Consider the following 15,823-nt stretch of genomic DNA (forward strand, 5'->3'; position numbering starts at 1 on the left):
CTAGGACCATCTGGTTTCCAGTTTTTTGGTGACTATGAATATAGCCACTCTAAATGTACCCATAAACATTTTTGGATAAATGTGTTATTATTTTACCTGGATAAATACCTAATGGTGAGATATCTGGACTGTATGTAAAGTTTTATAAAACTTATGTTTATAGTATGTTTAGTTTTATAAAAAACAGCCACACTGTTACCCAAAGTGGCTCCACTCTTTTGCCTTCCCCTCTGGAACATAACAAAGCTCTAGTTGTGAGTTGTCAGGGTTTTTTTTTTTTCCTAATCTTTGTTTTTTATTTGTAGACATTCTTAAATCTCCTTTGCCTAATGATTACTAATGCAGAGCAAATGTTCATGTACTTATTTAGCATCTATCTTGTTTTGTAAAATATTCGGTAGTTTAAAAAATCATGGATATAAGTTGTTAGATACCTGTTTTGCAGATATTTTCTATCTGTGGTGTGTCTTTACACCTTCTAAGGCAGTATGTTTCATAAAGAAAATGTTTTAATTTTGATGAAGTCCAATTAATGACTTTTAAAAATTATGTATTGTTAAAATACAGTGTTATATCAGTTTCAGGTGTACCAGATAGTGACTCAGCAATTCTATACATTACTCAGTGCTCATCATGAGTCCACTCTAAATCTTCATCACCTATTTCACCCATTCCCCTTCCCACCTCCCCTCAGGTAACCATCAGTTATGATGCTTGAGTGTCTGTTTTCTCCTTTGTCCCTTTTTTCTTTGTTCATTTGTTGATTTCCACTTATGAGTGAAATCATAGGGTATTTGTCTTTCTATGACTGACTTATTTCACTTAAGATTATGCTTTGTAGATCCATCCATGTTGCAGCAAATGGCAAGATCTCAAACTTTATAGAAAAAAAAAGTTTTATTTATTTTAGTGAGAGAGCAAGTGTATGCAAGGGGGAGAGGAGCAGAGGAAGAGAGAAACTTAAGCAGACTGCGCTGAGCGTGGAGCCTGAGGTGGGGCCTGATCTCATGACCCTGAGATCATGATCTGAGCCAAACCCAAGAGTTGGATGCCCAAATGACTGTGTCACCCAGGTGCTCCAAGCAATATTCTTTTGCATGTGTGTGTGTATATATAGATATATATATATACACACACACGTACATATATAATTATTATATAATTATATATACATGTTATATGTATTATATGTATATATTGTATATTAATATACATTAATATATAAATATACGTTAATATATATTAATGTATATATACATGTATATATGTGTATTATATATTAATAATACACATATATATATTATACACACACACACACACCATCTCCAGTATCCATTCATCTACAGACAGACACTTGGGTTGCTTCTCTAATTTGGCTCTTGTAAACAGAGATGAAGTCAATATCCAAGTACATGTATCTTTTTGAATTATTGTTTTCATATTCTTTCGGTAATACCTAGTAGTAGAATTACTCACATATATGGTAATTCTGTATTTAAGTTTTTGAGGATCCTCCATACTGTCTTCCACAGTGGCTGCACCAGTTTGCATTCCCACCAACAGCGTAAGAGAGTTCCTTTTTCTTTTTTTTTTTTTTTAAAGATTTTATTTATTTATTCATGATAGAGAGAGAGAGGCAGAGACACAGGCAGAGGAAGAAGCAGGCTCCATGCAAGGATCCTGACATGGGACTTGATCCTGGGACTCCGGGATCACACCCCAGGCCGAAGGCAGGCGCCAAACCGCTGAGCCACCCAGGGATCCCCCGAGGGTTCCTTTTCCTACACATCCTTACCAATGCTTGTTATTTCTTGTTTTTGATTTTAGCCTTTCCAATAAGTGTGAAGTGATATCTCATTGTGATTTTGGTTGGCCTTTCACTGATGGTGAGTGATGTTGAGCACCTTTTCATGGATCTGCTGGCCATCTGTATGTCTTCTAAATGTCTGTTCATGTCTTCTGCCATTTTTAAATTGGATTATTTGGGGGGTTTTATGTTGACTTTTATAAGTTCTTTACATATTTTGGATAATAACACTTTATCAGATATGTCATTTGCAAATATCTTCTCCCATTGTGTAGGTGGCCTTTTAGTTTTGTTGTTTTCTTTGCTGTGCAGAAGCTTTTTATTTTGATATAGTCCTAATAGTTTACTTTTGCTTTTATTTCCCTTGCCTCAAGAGACTTATCTAGAAAAATGTTGCCATGGCCAATGTCAGAGAAATTACTGCTTGTGCTCTCTTATGGGATTATTGTGGTTTCAGGTCTCACATTGAGGTTTTAATCCATTTTGAGTTTATTTTTGTATATGGTGTAAGAAAGTGGTCCAGTTTCATTTTTTTTACATTTTTTAATTCAAATTCAATTTCCCAATATACAGTATGACACCCAGTGCTCATCCCATCAAGTGCCCTCTTCAGTGCCCATCACCCAGTCCCCCCATCCCCCCACTCACCTCCCCTTCCACAACCCTTTGTTTCCCAGAGTTAGGATTCTTTTGCATTTAGCTGTACAGTTTTCCCAACACCATAGTTTGAAGAGACTGTTTTTTCTCCCACTGCATATTCTTGACTCCTTTGTCAAATATTAACTGACCATATATTTGGGGGTTAATTTCTGGACTTCTTCTATTCTGTTCCATGGTCTATGGGTCTACTTTTCTGCCAGTATCGAACTGTTTTGATTACTATAGGTTTGTAGTATATCTTGAAGTCCAGGATTATGAGACCTCCAGTTTTGTTCTTCTTTTTCAAGATTGTTGGCTATTCAGGGTCTTTCATGATTCCATACAAATTTTCAGATTATTCTAGTTCTGTAAAAAAAAAATGCTATTAGTATTTTAGGAGAGAGTGCCTTGAGTCTGTAGGTTGCTTTGGGTAGTATGGGCATTTTAACAATATTTGTTCTTCTAATTCATGATCATGAAATATCTATTTGTCTCATCTTCAATATCTTTTCTCTCTGTTTTATAGTTTTTAGAGTATATAGTTCTTTCACCTTCTTGGTTAAGTTTAGTCCTAGATATTTTATTATTTTTGGTGCCATTGTAAATGGGATTGCTTTTTTAATTTCTCTTTTTGCTGCTTCATTATTAATGTATAGAAATGCAAGAGATTTTCGTATGTTGATTTTGTATCTTAAGACCTTACTGAATTCATTTATCAGTTCTAGTAGATTTTTAGTGGAGTTTTTAGGGTTTTCTATATATAGTATCATGTCATCTGCAAGCAGTGAAAGTTTTACTTCTTTCTTGCCAATTTGTATGCCTTTTGTTTTTCTTGTCTGGTTGCTGTGGCTAGGACTGACTAGCCAGTGCTGTGTTGAATAAAAGTGGTGAGAGTGGACATCTGTCTTGTTCCTGATGTTAGGGGAAATGCTCTGTTTTTCCTCATTGAGTGATGTTCACTGTTGGTTTTTTCATATATGGCCTTTATTACGTTGAGACCTGTTTCCTCTCACTACTTTGTTGAGGGTTTCTTTTTTCTTTTTTTGGTTGAGGGTTTCTACCATGAATCTATGTTGTACTCTGTCAAATGCTTTCTCTGCATCTATTGAAATGAGCATATGGGATTTATCCTTAGTTTTGCTCATGTGATGTATCACATTGACTAATCCTGCATAAGAGAAATCTCTTGTGATTATAGTGAATGATGTTTTTAATGTATTGTTGGATTTGGCTTGCTAATATTTTGTTGAGGATTATTGCCTCTATGTTCATCAGAGATACTGGCCTCTAGATCTCTTTTTTGCAGTGTCTCTATCTCAGTTTAATATCAAGGTAATGCCGGTCCCATAGAATGAATTTGGAAGCTTATCTTTGTCTTCTATTTTTTAGAATAGTTTGTGAAGAATATATGTGAACTTTAACCTTCTGGGACTAGACTTTAGTTTTTGTTGTTTGTTTTGTTTTTATAAGCACACGACAATATTTAATCTTATTTATTCAAGGGCCCCCAGTGCAAGCATTAAATAGAGCATGAGCTTTGATTCTGTGAGCCCTGATTAATATATTTAGGAAGAAAGAAGCAAACTGTGATCCATGTATATGGATGAAAAACTAAAGACTCATGGTTAATCACATTATAGTTTTAAATTTCTACAGCCTAGAAGCCTGAAGTCACAGATCTTTTAGGTCTTTCTGGATGTCCCACAGGTATGCACTTTTCTTGAGCTGAGGAACCTTATCATCCTTCAGCTTCTGGTTGATAACACTGATTAATCCCTGAGCATTCAGGATACATGGGAGACTCTGAAACGCTTTGTTCTCAAGGCCAAACATTCCCTTCACCATTCTTGCCACTGAGTGTATCTTGCATAGATTTTTAAACATGGATTCAGTGAGATCAGCCACACTTAATCCAGTAGCCCAGCTGGTATATCCTTTTAACTAGATCTTATGCATTTCCTTCCAGTTTTCACTGTCATTGTCTGTTCTCATTTCTGGATTTAGTTCCTGGAGAGAAACGCCTGCCATGTTCACTCCACACAGCCACATGTGAATTGCCATGTTTCCCCCAAATCCATCAGTGGCAGCTGCTGGGATGGATGCCACATTTTTCAGCCATAAGATAGTGAAATCCAGATCATACCCATTTCTATTCACTGTGCTTGGATAGTCCATTTAGTTTCTGGGTAACATATGTGAGAATATCCACTGGGTTGGAAACCACAATTATGATACAAATAGGACTGTACTTGACTATCTGAAGAATAATGAATTTGAAAACATGAACATTCATCTGCACCAGACAAGATGTCTTTCTCCCTTCTGCTGGTGGGCTCCTACTGTTACCACCAAAGTCTTAGAATTGGCAGTCACAGAGGCATCTTTATCTGCCATAATTTTAGGAGTCTGAAGAAATAAGCTCCCATATTGCAGACTCATCATTTCTCCTTTATTTTTCAAAACATCCAAAAGGGCAAGTTCATCTGCCAGAGACTTTCTCAGAATTCTGATGGCACATACCATACCGATTTGCCCAACATCCACTATAGTGATATTATTTTGGGGGACAGTTGCCTATTCTGCAATTGGTGCTATCAGTTTTTCTTTGAGAGTTGCCACTGTGGGAGGGACACCTGAGTGGCTCAGTGGTTGAGCAACTGTCTTCAGCTCTGGTCGTGATTGTAGGGTCCTAGGACCAAGTCCCGCATCAGGATCCCCGCAGGGAGCCTGTGTCTCCCTCTGCCTGTGTCTCTGCCTCTCTCTGTGTCGCTCATGAATAAATAAATAAAATCTTAAGAAAAAAGAAAGGGTTGTCATTGTGCCCAAGAGAGAAATGGCTGTAAGAGTCATGGTAAGAAGACATGTCAGTTGTGTGTCTCCTCCAATCTGCTTATCGGGAGTTTTTTATTACAGATTCAAATTTTCTGTTTCTTCCTGCTTCAGTTTTGACAGGTAATACGTTTCTAGGAATTTATCCATTTCTTCTAGGTTTTCCACTTTGTTGCTTTATAATTTTTTTTATAATATCCTCTTATAAACTTCTGTATTTTTGTGGTGTCTGTTGTTATCTCTTTCATTTCTAATTTTGTTTGAGTCCTCTTTCTCTTTTTTTAAATGAGTCTGGCTAAAGGTTTATCAATTTTGTTGATCTTTTCGAAGAACCGGTCCTGGTTTCACTGATTTGTTCTACTGGGTTTTTTTAGTTTCTATTTTATTTTTGCTCTATTTTTTACTTCCTTCCTTTTACTGGTTTTGGGTTTTGTTTGTTCTTTTTTTCTGTTTAGATGTTAGGTTAGGTTTTTTTTGAGTTTTTTTTCTTATTTTTGAGATAGGCCCATATAGCTATAAACTTCCTTTTAGTATAGCTTTTATTGTATCCCAAATACTTTGGATTGTCATGTTGTCATTTTCACTTGTCTCCAGTATTTTTTATTTCCTTTTTGATTTCTTTGTTGACCCACATTGTGCAATAGCATGTTATTATTTTTTAAAATAAAAGTAACGACCAGTTTTTCCAATAAAATAAAATTGCAATGCTTTAACTACATTAGCTAAGAAAAAAAGAAAGTAGGCTCAAAAATCAAAATGAGAACTAGAAGAGAAAAATACAGCAGATAAACACAGAAATGCCTAGTGTAGTAACAGATTACTATAACCAAATATTTACTAACAAATCAGATAACTTATTTAACATCCATGTATTTATGCTCTTTCCAGATTTATTCTGTGGTTAATGTCTAGTTTCATAGCATTGTGGTTGTGAAAGATGCATGGTAGGACTTCAATCTTTTTTAATTTGAGACTGTGTTGTGGCTTAGTATGTGATCTATTCTGGTTCCATATGCACTTGAAAAGAAAGTATATTGTTTTAGGATGAATTATTCTGAACCTATCTAGATCCATCCTTCCAATATGTCATTCAAAGCCATCGTTTCCTGTGTAATTTTTCTGTTTGAATGCTCTATTTATTGATGTAAGTGGTATGTTAAAGTCACCTATTATTATTGTGTAACTATTAATTCATGTTTGTTATGTGTTTTATGTATTTGGGTACTCCCATGTTGGATGCATAAATATTTACAATGTTTGTATCTTGTTAGATTATTCCCTTTATGATGTGTTCTTTTTTCTCTTGTTACTGTCTTTGTTTTAAAGTCTATTTAAAAAAAAATAAAATAAAGTCTATTTAGTCTGATATAAATATTGCTACCCTGGCTTTCTTTTTACGTCCATTTGCAAACCAACTGCTTTCCATCCTTTCACTTTCAATCTGTATGTGTCTTTAGGTCTGAAATGTGTCTCTTGTAGGCAGAATATAAATGAATCTTTTTAATTTAATCCGTTCCATCACCCTATGTATTTGATTGGAGCAGTCAGTCCATTTACATTTGGAGTAATTATTATGGGTATATACTTACCATTTTGTTTTATGATTGTTATTGCAGTTCTTTTCTGTTCCTTTCTTGCTCTCTTATGCTTTGCTGGCTTTCTTTAGTGATATACTTGGAGTCCTTTCTCTTTATTTTTTTGCATATCTGTAGTGGTTTTTGATTTGTGGTTACCATTAGGTTTGGAAATAATGTCTTCTACATATGGCAGTCTATGTTAAGTTGATGGCCACCTAAGTTTAAACCCATTCTTTACTCTTCTCACCTCTTGTCTTTACATCCTTCTATTTTGTGAATCCCCTGATTTTTATAGATATACTTAATTTTACTGCTTTTGTGCTTCTAATTTTCTTTCTCCTTATGGTCTTTCCTTTCCTTTCAGAGTCCCCCTTTTAAAATTTCTTGTAGGGCTGGTTTACTGGTCATGAATTACCTTAGCTTTTGTTTGTCTGGGAAACTTCACCTCCTCTTTATTCTGAAAGATAGCTGTGCTAGATAGAGTGTTCTTGGCTGCAGATTTTTTTCCTTCAGCACTTTGAATATGTCATGCCACTCTCTTCTGGCCTGCAAAGTTTCTTCTGAAAAAATCAGCTGGGGTTTCCCTTGTATGTAACTGTTTTCTCTTGCTACTTTTAAAATTCTTTTTATTACTACTTTTTACCATTTTAATTACTGTGTGTCTTGATTGGACTGCCTTGTGTTGATTTTGTTGAGGGTTCTCTCTCTCTTTGCCTCCTGGATCTGGGTATCAGTTTTCTTCTCCAGATTAGGGAAATTTTTAGCTCTTATTTCTTGAAGTACAATCCATCCCTTAATCTCATTTTTCCTTCTAGGATCCCTGTAATGTGAATGTTATTATGCTTAAGGGTGTCACTATATTCCTTTAGTCTATTTTCATATATTATTGTCTTTCCTGTTTAGTTTGCTTTTGATTACTCTGTTTTTCAAGGTAACTGATGTGTTCTTCTGTTTCCTCTAGTCTACTATATATTGCAGCTAGTGTCTACTGATTAATAAATGCATCTAGTGTATTTTAAATTCTATTTATTGAGTTCTTCATTTCTGTTTCCTTTTCATGTTTCCTATCTCTTTGTTAAGGGTCTTACTGAGATACTTCACTCTTCTCAAATCCAGTGAGTATCTTTTTGATGACTACTTTATATTCTCTTTCAGGCATGTTACTTATCTCCATTTCATTTAGGTCTCTTGCTGTGATTTTTGTCCTGTTTTTTCATTTGGGACATACTGCCTTGACTCTTCATTTTATCTCACTCTGTTTCTTGTGTTATGAAAGTAATGTATGTATCCTAAACTTGAAGGTAGTGGCCTTATGAAGAAGAGTTCCTGTAGTGCCCCGTAGTGCAATGTCCTCTGTTCACCAAAACCTGGCACTTCAGGGGTGTTTTTCGCATGTGTTGCTTGCACTCTGCGGTTGTGGCTGAGCTACTTTTACCTTTGGTCTAGTCACCTGTGATGGCTCTCTTTGCCTGTGATGAGCAAGGTTTGGTCCCCTGTTAGTGCACAGTCTTGGGTCACCTGGGCTTAAGTTGAGTCAGACCAGGCGTTTGCCAGTGATGCAATAGTATCAACAGCAGGAAATTGCAGGGGTGGGGCATGCAGTGCCAGTTGTTTTGCACTGGCAGGAGGGAATCTGTAGCTGCCAGGAAACTAAGCAGGCCAGATCAGAGGGGGCAGATCTAAAGAATCCCACAGTGTTGGGAGGCTAGGTTTAGCCTTGTTTTGTACAGTGTGCTGTGGGAGGTAACCTGGAGCTGAGGCCTGGCTGGAAGGGCCATGTCTGCAGAACAAGGTGGTGTGATTTGCACAGTTGGCAAGTTAGGCAGTGAGTACTGTGCTGTGGAGGTTCCCACAAGTTTCCTTGTTCTAGGCTGGGAAGTAGGGGCGGGACATGACAGCTGCCAACCCCTTGTTGCTGGGTCTTCCAGTGACCCCTGCCCCTCCAGCCCCCCCTCTGACATCAGTAGACAAATCTCCCTCCCACATACTCCAGGTGATTCTCAAATTGCCACTTCTGTGCTGTGTCTCTGTGGGGCTGTTTGTTGTGTTGTCTCTTTAAGGGTGGAGAGTCAGCTTCCCTTCCCTTCCCAGATCTCCTAGGAACCTATTGATCTTTTAAATTCCAGCTTTTAAGCTCTACTGATCCTAAGAACTCACAAAATTTGGCCCCTCTGGTTTTCAAAGCCAAATGTTATAGGGACTCATCCATCCCATTCTAGTTCCCTGTACCTGGAGTTTCAAGTCTGAGGGTCTGTTTCTGTCCCTTCTGTGCCTCCCTCCTGAGGATGTTTCTGCTGGTCTGTTTAGCTCCTGACCCTGTCTCTGCTCTTCCTATCCTCTTTGATGTAGACTCTTGTCTACAGTTAGCTGTGAAGAGTATGTTCCTCTAGTCTTTGGGCCATTTTCTAGGTTATTAACACTGATGTGTCTATTATCTAGTTCTATTCATGGGACAGTGTGAGATTAGTATCCTCCAACTCCACCATCTTCACTGGAACACCTCTATATTTCTAAAAAGTGCCTAAATTAGGAGATTAAGAATGGACTTAAAGCTTCAGAATACTTTCAACCAAAATAGAGAACAAGAAAGTAATGCCATTGAAAGAAAGCCATTAGACTCTATGTTCTTTGAAGACAATGATCTGTTATGTAGTCCTAGAAACTATCATCCAGTGAATAATTCTACGAACACTAGCAGTGAACGCTGAATCAAATTAAACATAGGTTTCAGTCTAATTGTTTTAAATTTGTTATAAAATTGAATAAAAATAGTATTGAATAGAGATCAAATTATAATTTAATAAGTTTCAATAGTGTGGCTCTTAAAATATACATTATAGTTTTAATGAGAAAACTGAGAAAATGGAGAAGTAAAAATATGTTACATTCCCCCCTCTTATATAGAATGGGGAAAGAATCAAAAGGAGGATATGATTCAAAATATATTTTTTACCCTAATAACTTTTGATATATAGAGTTTTTTTAGAAATGTGGATGTAATGAATTAAAAACAGAATATATATGCCTTCCTAATCATGGGGGTAAATTAGAATAACAAAATTCTAAATAGAAAATATACACAGTAAAAACAAGAGATCATACAAGACATCAGATAAAACAAAAAGACAAAAATAGAAATTGTAATAAGAAAAGTAAATGCCATTAATTCCATAGTAGACAAAGGAAAAAATCAATCTAAGTGTAACTGAGAAGAAACTGTTAAAAATGAGATTAAATTTAAAAGAGAAAAGGAATGCAAATGATTTGTTGGGAAACATCAAACATTAAAATATGGTGAGTTGCAACACTATTTTCATACAAAGTTCAATTTTAGCCAGAAATCCTTAAATAGCTCAAAGACCATAGTGTTATATTGACAAATGGCACATTTGACAACTAATGCATTCTCCATTGACTATTTCCACATAAACTGAAAATGCCTGGAAGAAGATATGCCAAATTAAACCACAATTATCTCAAGGAGGTATGATCATAGACAATTTGCCCTTTCATGGCACATACTGTTAATGGATTCATGCCCATAAACATTTAGAAAGGAAAGAAGTGAAAGAAAGAATAAAACCTTCTACCAAATAAACGTAACTGGTTTCTAAACTTTTTTCTTTGTTTTTAACATATATATCCATGGCTGTGGACTGAGATCTGTTGCCTAACTACCCCTTTTTAAAATTGCTTCTCTCTTTTCTAAGACATTTTTTTCTTTCTAGTTTTCCTCTTCCACCTGTGGTTGTGTCTTCTCTGGATTTTCTTCCCCTCCAACTACAGGGATTCTTCCAACATTTTCTTTCCTTGCTGTTACCTCCCTTCTCGTAATCATGTGGATTTAACTACTGCCTTGCCCCACGAAGTTTTTATTACTTCTCTACTGTGCTTCTATCTTTGCAACTACATGGTGAGCACCTCTACCTGAACATCTTGGTGACACGAAAACTTAGTACACTATGTCTAAAACTGAAGTAATTAGTGTTATTCATCAGTAATTAAATGAGTATCTACATTAGCCTTCAAAAAGCTAAACATTTAATGTGTCCTTAAAAATTTTGGCCCTCTTTCTTGTTCTCTCTTTTGGTAAAAGCACTATCAACCTCTGACCTATCTATCTAGGCTCAACATCTCTGGCTTGCTTTAGTTAGTAGGTAGTTAGTCAGTTGGTTAGTTTACTCCTCTCCCTCTCTTGCTTTTCGAAGCCGAATAGTGGCCTGATGTTACGTTTTTATTTTTCTACTTGGTCTTCATCTCTACTGGCTACTCTCTATTCATGTTTCACAAACCTCATCTGTACTTTTGAAATAGCCTCCTAAATTATCTTATTACCTATAAATCCCTGCACTTTTGACTCATTCTATAATCTATTGCTTATTCAATCTTGCTAAAGTATACAACTCTTGGATTCACTCTCACTCTTCCTGGCTTCGCACAAGTGCAGGTAAATTGTGGAAGTGACTTATTATCAGTTAAACATTTCTTAATTCCTTCTGGAAAGAAGTTTTCTTTCCCGTCTAGGAAGTCCTATAGCCCTACCTTCCTTACAGTATTTATTATTTATGTTTAATATTATAGGCATTTATGAACAGCATTTATTGTACCTCTGATATTTTTAAAGCTCAACAGTGTGATGTATTTCCAGTATGGGATCTTTTTCTAAACACAACAGGAATTATAATTGTTATCTCCTTATAGTTTAGCAGCTTAGGAGAAAATTTGTTTATAAGCAAGCGCTAAAATACTGAGAAGTTTCAACTATTATTTTTGTTGACTCTGGCTAAATAGCACAACATGTTCGAGCAAAGTGAACTACCAATGACCCTTATTTAGTTTAGATTTTTTTTTTTTTTTTTTTTTTTTTTTTTAGCATCTCACTTCTAAAGTAGAGTTGGCTACAGAATTTGACTTAAGAAATAGCCTAGTACAATCCTAACAACTGTAGGAGAATAACATTTGTCCCTCTTGCCACAAAAATATTAAGTATACTTAAATATAATAACATGACATTAGATTTGATTTTATAGCAACGGCATCAGATGATATTAGAAGGAACAAAATGTATTTTGGATCACAGACAGCTGATACAAATTTTGACTAGCTGGTTGATTAAACTCTTCTAACTTCTTAGTTTCACCTCAGTGCCCTTCAGAATTCTGAACAGTACAACACAGTACACTTTTATTTGAAGAGCTTGTCCAGAGTGCTTAAATTTCCCTGGGATTGATTTTGCAGCCTCTAAGTACAGGTAGTAGTTGGTTCTGTGTGCACACACAAAAAAACTTGAATTGATTTAAAATGAAGTAGGTCAGTGTAGATCAATTTAGGCCAGGACAACCCAAGAGGAGATGCAAATTAGGATTCTCCTACTGAGACTGAAAATAGATTCCATCAAGTCTTCTCCAAGCAAATTCTGAAAATGTATCTTAAAAGGGACAGCTATAAAAATTCCAAGAATACTGTAGCAATTTGAATAAGAGAACATGGAAGAAAGGACAGGAAATAAAAAAGATATTTTGATAAAAGAATTTCCCAATATACAGCCTGATGTTTTAATTTTCTGTTTAATCGGTTTAGAAGGATGACACCATTGAAAGAAAAAGTCAGAGAGCAATCTACTAATGACTTTATGCCAACAGCACTTGTCAATCATAATTTCTCCTTCAAAAGTGATAAAGGGCAGTGTTCAGTTCCAAATATAATGGAAAACACTGTATTTGAATGCATGCACATAATCTCTTCAGTGTGTGAGGTGCTTAACAGACAGCTTTTTTGTAAAGCACAGCACTTGGAAAACCAAAAAGTAAGAGCTAATTCATAAAGCCACTGCACCAAAACCTGGAGCTGTTTGAGGGTCACATTGCTATCTCATACTTATTATTTCACTGGTGTCATGAGACCAGAATATAGAAAATGGAAATGACTTTACAGTTTCTTTTGGTGCATTTACCTGCAGCACAATGAGCTGTTCCCTGTAGTTTTTTTTTTTTTTTTTTGGGGGGGGGGGGTGGTCGGAATCCCCATCCTTAAAATCCCAGGCATAAGATACTTGACTTTAAATGTCTACTGTTTACCTTTAGAACTATTAGATAATAAGATGCTTGTTAAGAGCGAATTCATTGGCAGACACATTTTTAGTTTGGGGGAAGCTCGAGATGTCCCAGTGTAAGGATATTGGCTCTGGTTCTGCTACTAACTAGCTGGTTATGACACAGCCTCCAACCTCTCAGCACTTTAATTTCTGCATCTCAAACTCTCATTTGAGCCTCTATTACCTTGTCTGAACTCTCTGAGCCTTGGTTTCCTCATCTGAGTTGTTCAACTTAGTCAACCTGTTTAGTTCTTTTACATTTTCAATTTATAAAAACCAAGACTCAGTTTTAATTCTGTAAGGCAAGAAATAAAGGCCAATATTAGAAAAGGTAAACACCTTAAAGAGTGTGACATAGACTTCAGAACAAAAAACATTACCAGGGCTAAACTAACAAAGGACATTACTAACTGATAGGGGTGGAAATTGATTCACTAAGAATAAAAAAAAAAAATCCAAAAAATGCAGGGGCCTAAAACTTGTGCTTTCAAATACATGAAACAAATAACAGGATTGAAAAGAGAAACAGAAAAATCCATACTTTGGATTTGAAGTATCCATAATACTTGTACACTTCAACAATTCTCTCTGGGCAATTAATGTAACAAGTGGACAGAAAATCAGTAAGGAAATCAAAGCCTGAAACAACACTATAAACTAACTTTATGTAATTAACATTATAGAATATTCCAACTAACAACAGCAGAATAAAAGTTATTGTCATATATACATGAAAAATTCACTAAGATGTCAATATTCTGACATTTAATAAAAATTATAAAAGGTTTATTTTAAGACTGTAAAAAAAAAAACCCTTAAATTATAGAAAACACAGGTGTCTGGAAAATACATGGTAACCCAAATATGTGGGTTATCTAGAAGTGTGTACTTTAATTTTATGAGAAAGGAAGTCCTATGAAAAGGAGAAAATGCTTTAATTCAAAAGAAAACAAAAATTTTTAATGTAAAATGCAGTTAATATAAAAATGTAAACTGCAGTTAAAGCAATGTTTAAAGGGAAATGTATAACATTACATTTTTATATTAGAAAACAAAACATCTTAAATTGGTGATCTAAGCTTCCACTTTAAGAAAATGGGAGAATAAAAGCAAATTAAATAGAAGTATGAATAATAAATAAAATTGAAATAATAAAACTGAAAGTAGTACAAACAATAGAGTAAGTGGAAATCAAATGCTTGTTCTTTGCAAATATCAATAAAAGTGATAAACCTCAGGGTGCCTGGGTGGCTCAATTGGTAAGCAACTACCTCAGATCTCCCAGTCATGAGATGAAGCTCCGCATCAGTTCTATGCTCAACGAGAAGCCTGCTTCTCCTTCTCCCTCTGTGTGCTCTCTCAAATAAATAAGTAAAATATTTTTAAAGAATGATAAACCCCTAGCCAGGATTACCGTAAAAAACAAAATGAAAATGGAAGTTACAAATTATCAATATCAAATTTAAAAAAGGAAACATCATTACAGATCTTACAGACATTAAAAGGATAATAATGTAATATTAAAAACTAATGCTCATAAATCGAACGGCTTAGATGCAATAGGCAAATTACTTGAAAGCCAAAAAACTATCAAAGTTCATTCAAGAAGAAATGGGTTTAATGTGACGAATATAAAGGAACTGAATCATAGTTAAAATCCTCCAAGAAAGAAAATACTGAGCCCAATGGATTCATTAATTCTCCTAAACTTTTAAGGAAGAAATCATATCTACTCTACAAAAGCTCTTCATCTAAGTAACATTTCCTCATTCATGTTATGAGGCTAGCAAATGTCCTGATATTAAAACTAGAAAAAAGTGTTACAAGAAAAAAAAATCAGTGATGACTCTCTTTCACAAACATAGATGTAAAATTTTTAACAAAATGATAGCAAATCAAATTCAGCAATACATAAAAAAAATTATGAGTCAGTGGGTTTTATTCCAGGAATGACATTTGAACAGTGAAAATTATCAATCTTTATAAAAACTGTTATTTCTAGACTGAAGAAGGAAAAAAATAAATGAAGAAAAACATTTAACAAAAATATTTCTTCAAAATAAAAGCTCTTTTAAAACAAGAAGTAGAACTTCCTCAATCTAATAAAGGAACTCTATGAAAACCTATAGTTACATTCTATATAATGGAGAAAGGAAAAGGCACACTTAAAACTACTCACAGCTGATAAAATTATCTGCTGAAATCCTATGAAATCTACAAGAGTCACCAGGATACTGGGTTTAGCAACATTACACAATAAAAGGCCAATATACAAAATCTATAATTTTATACACTAGTCATTAATAATTAGAAACCACAATAAAAATGTTTTACAATAGCAGCAAAACCAAACCATGCAATAATTAGATATAACATGCAGAAAGTTACAAAAAAGATCTACAGAGGAGAGAGAGATGGCATTCATGAATTGGTGAAATCAATATTGTGAAGATGTGGATATTCTTGAAACTGATCCAGAGCTTCAGTGAAATCCCAATCATATCTCAAAAGTGTTTTTGTAGCCATGGCTCATAAAATTGATCATGAAACTTACATGGTGAAAAAAGAAAACAACTAGAATTTAAAAAGACATTTTGAAAAAATAAGAATATTATACTTGTTATAAAACTACAGCAAGAGAGTGTGATATGGGCATCAAGACAGACACACAGATCAACAGAAGAAGAATCTAGAAATAGACGTGCACAAAGAGACATACACATTTGCACGTTTGTATTTTGACCAAGGTGCAAATGTAGTGACCATGGATAAGGGACAGTCTCTAAATGGTGCTGGGATGACTGGAGCTCCATGTCCAAAAACAAAACAAAAAAAGGACAAATACCCTTGTATGATATAGAAAATTAACTCAAAATG

The 15,823-nt window shown here is 35.0% G+C and overlaps 1 protein-coding gene and 1 long non-coding RNA gene across 18 annotated transcripts in view; one reads left to right on the forward strand and one right to left on the reverse strand.

Moving 5' to 3' along the window:
• The window catches only part of TMEM232 (transmembrane protein 232), a 249,087-nt gene that overhangs the window by 171,382 nt on the left and 61,882 nt on the right, over nt 1-15,823 (forward strand). The window lies entirely within an intron of this gene.
• LOC106558507 overlaps nt 1-15,823 on the reverse strand; it is an 86,210-nt gene that overhangs the window by 23,048 nt on the left and 47,339 nt on the right. The window lies entirely within an intron of this gene.

Source organism: Canis lupus, chromosome 3 (assembly GCF_011100685.1).
Source record: "Canis lupus familiaris isolate Mischka breed German Shepherd chromosome 3, alternate assembly UU_Cfam_GSD_1.0, whole genome shotgun sequence".
Taxonomy (NCBI): Eukaryota; Metazoa; Chordata; class Mammalia; order Carnivora; family Canidae; genus Canis; species Canis lupus.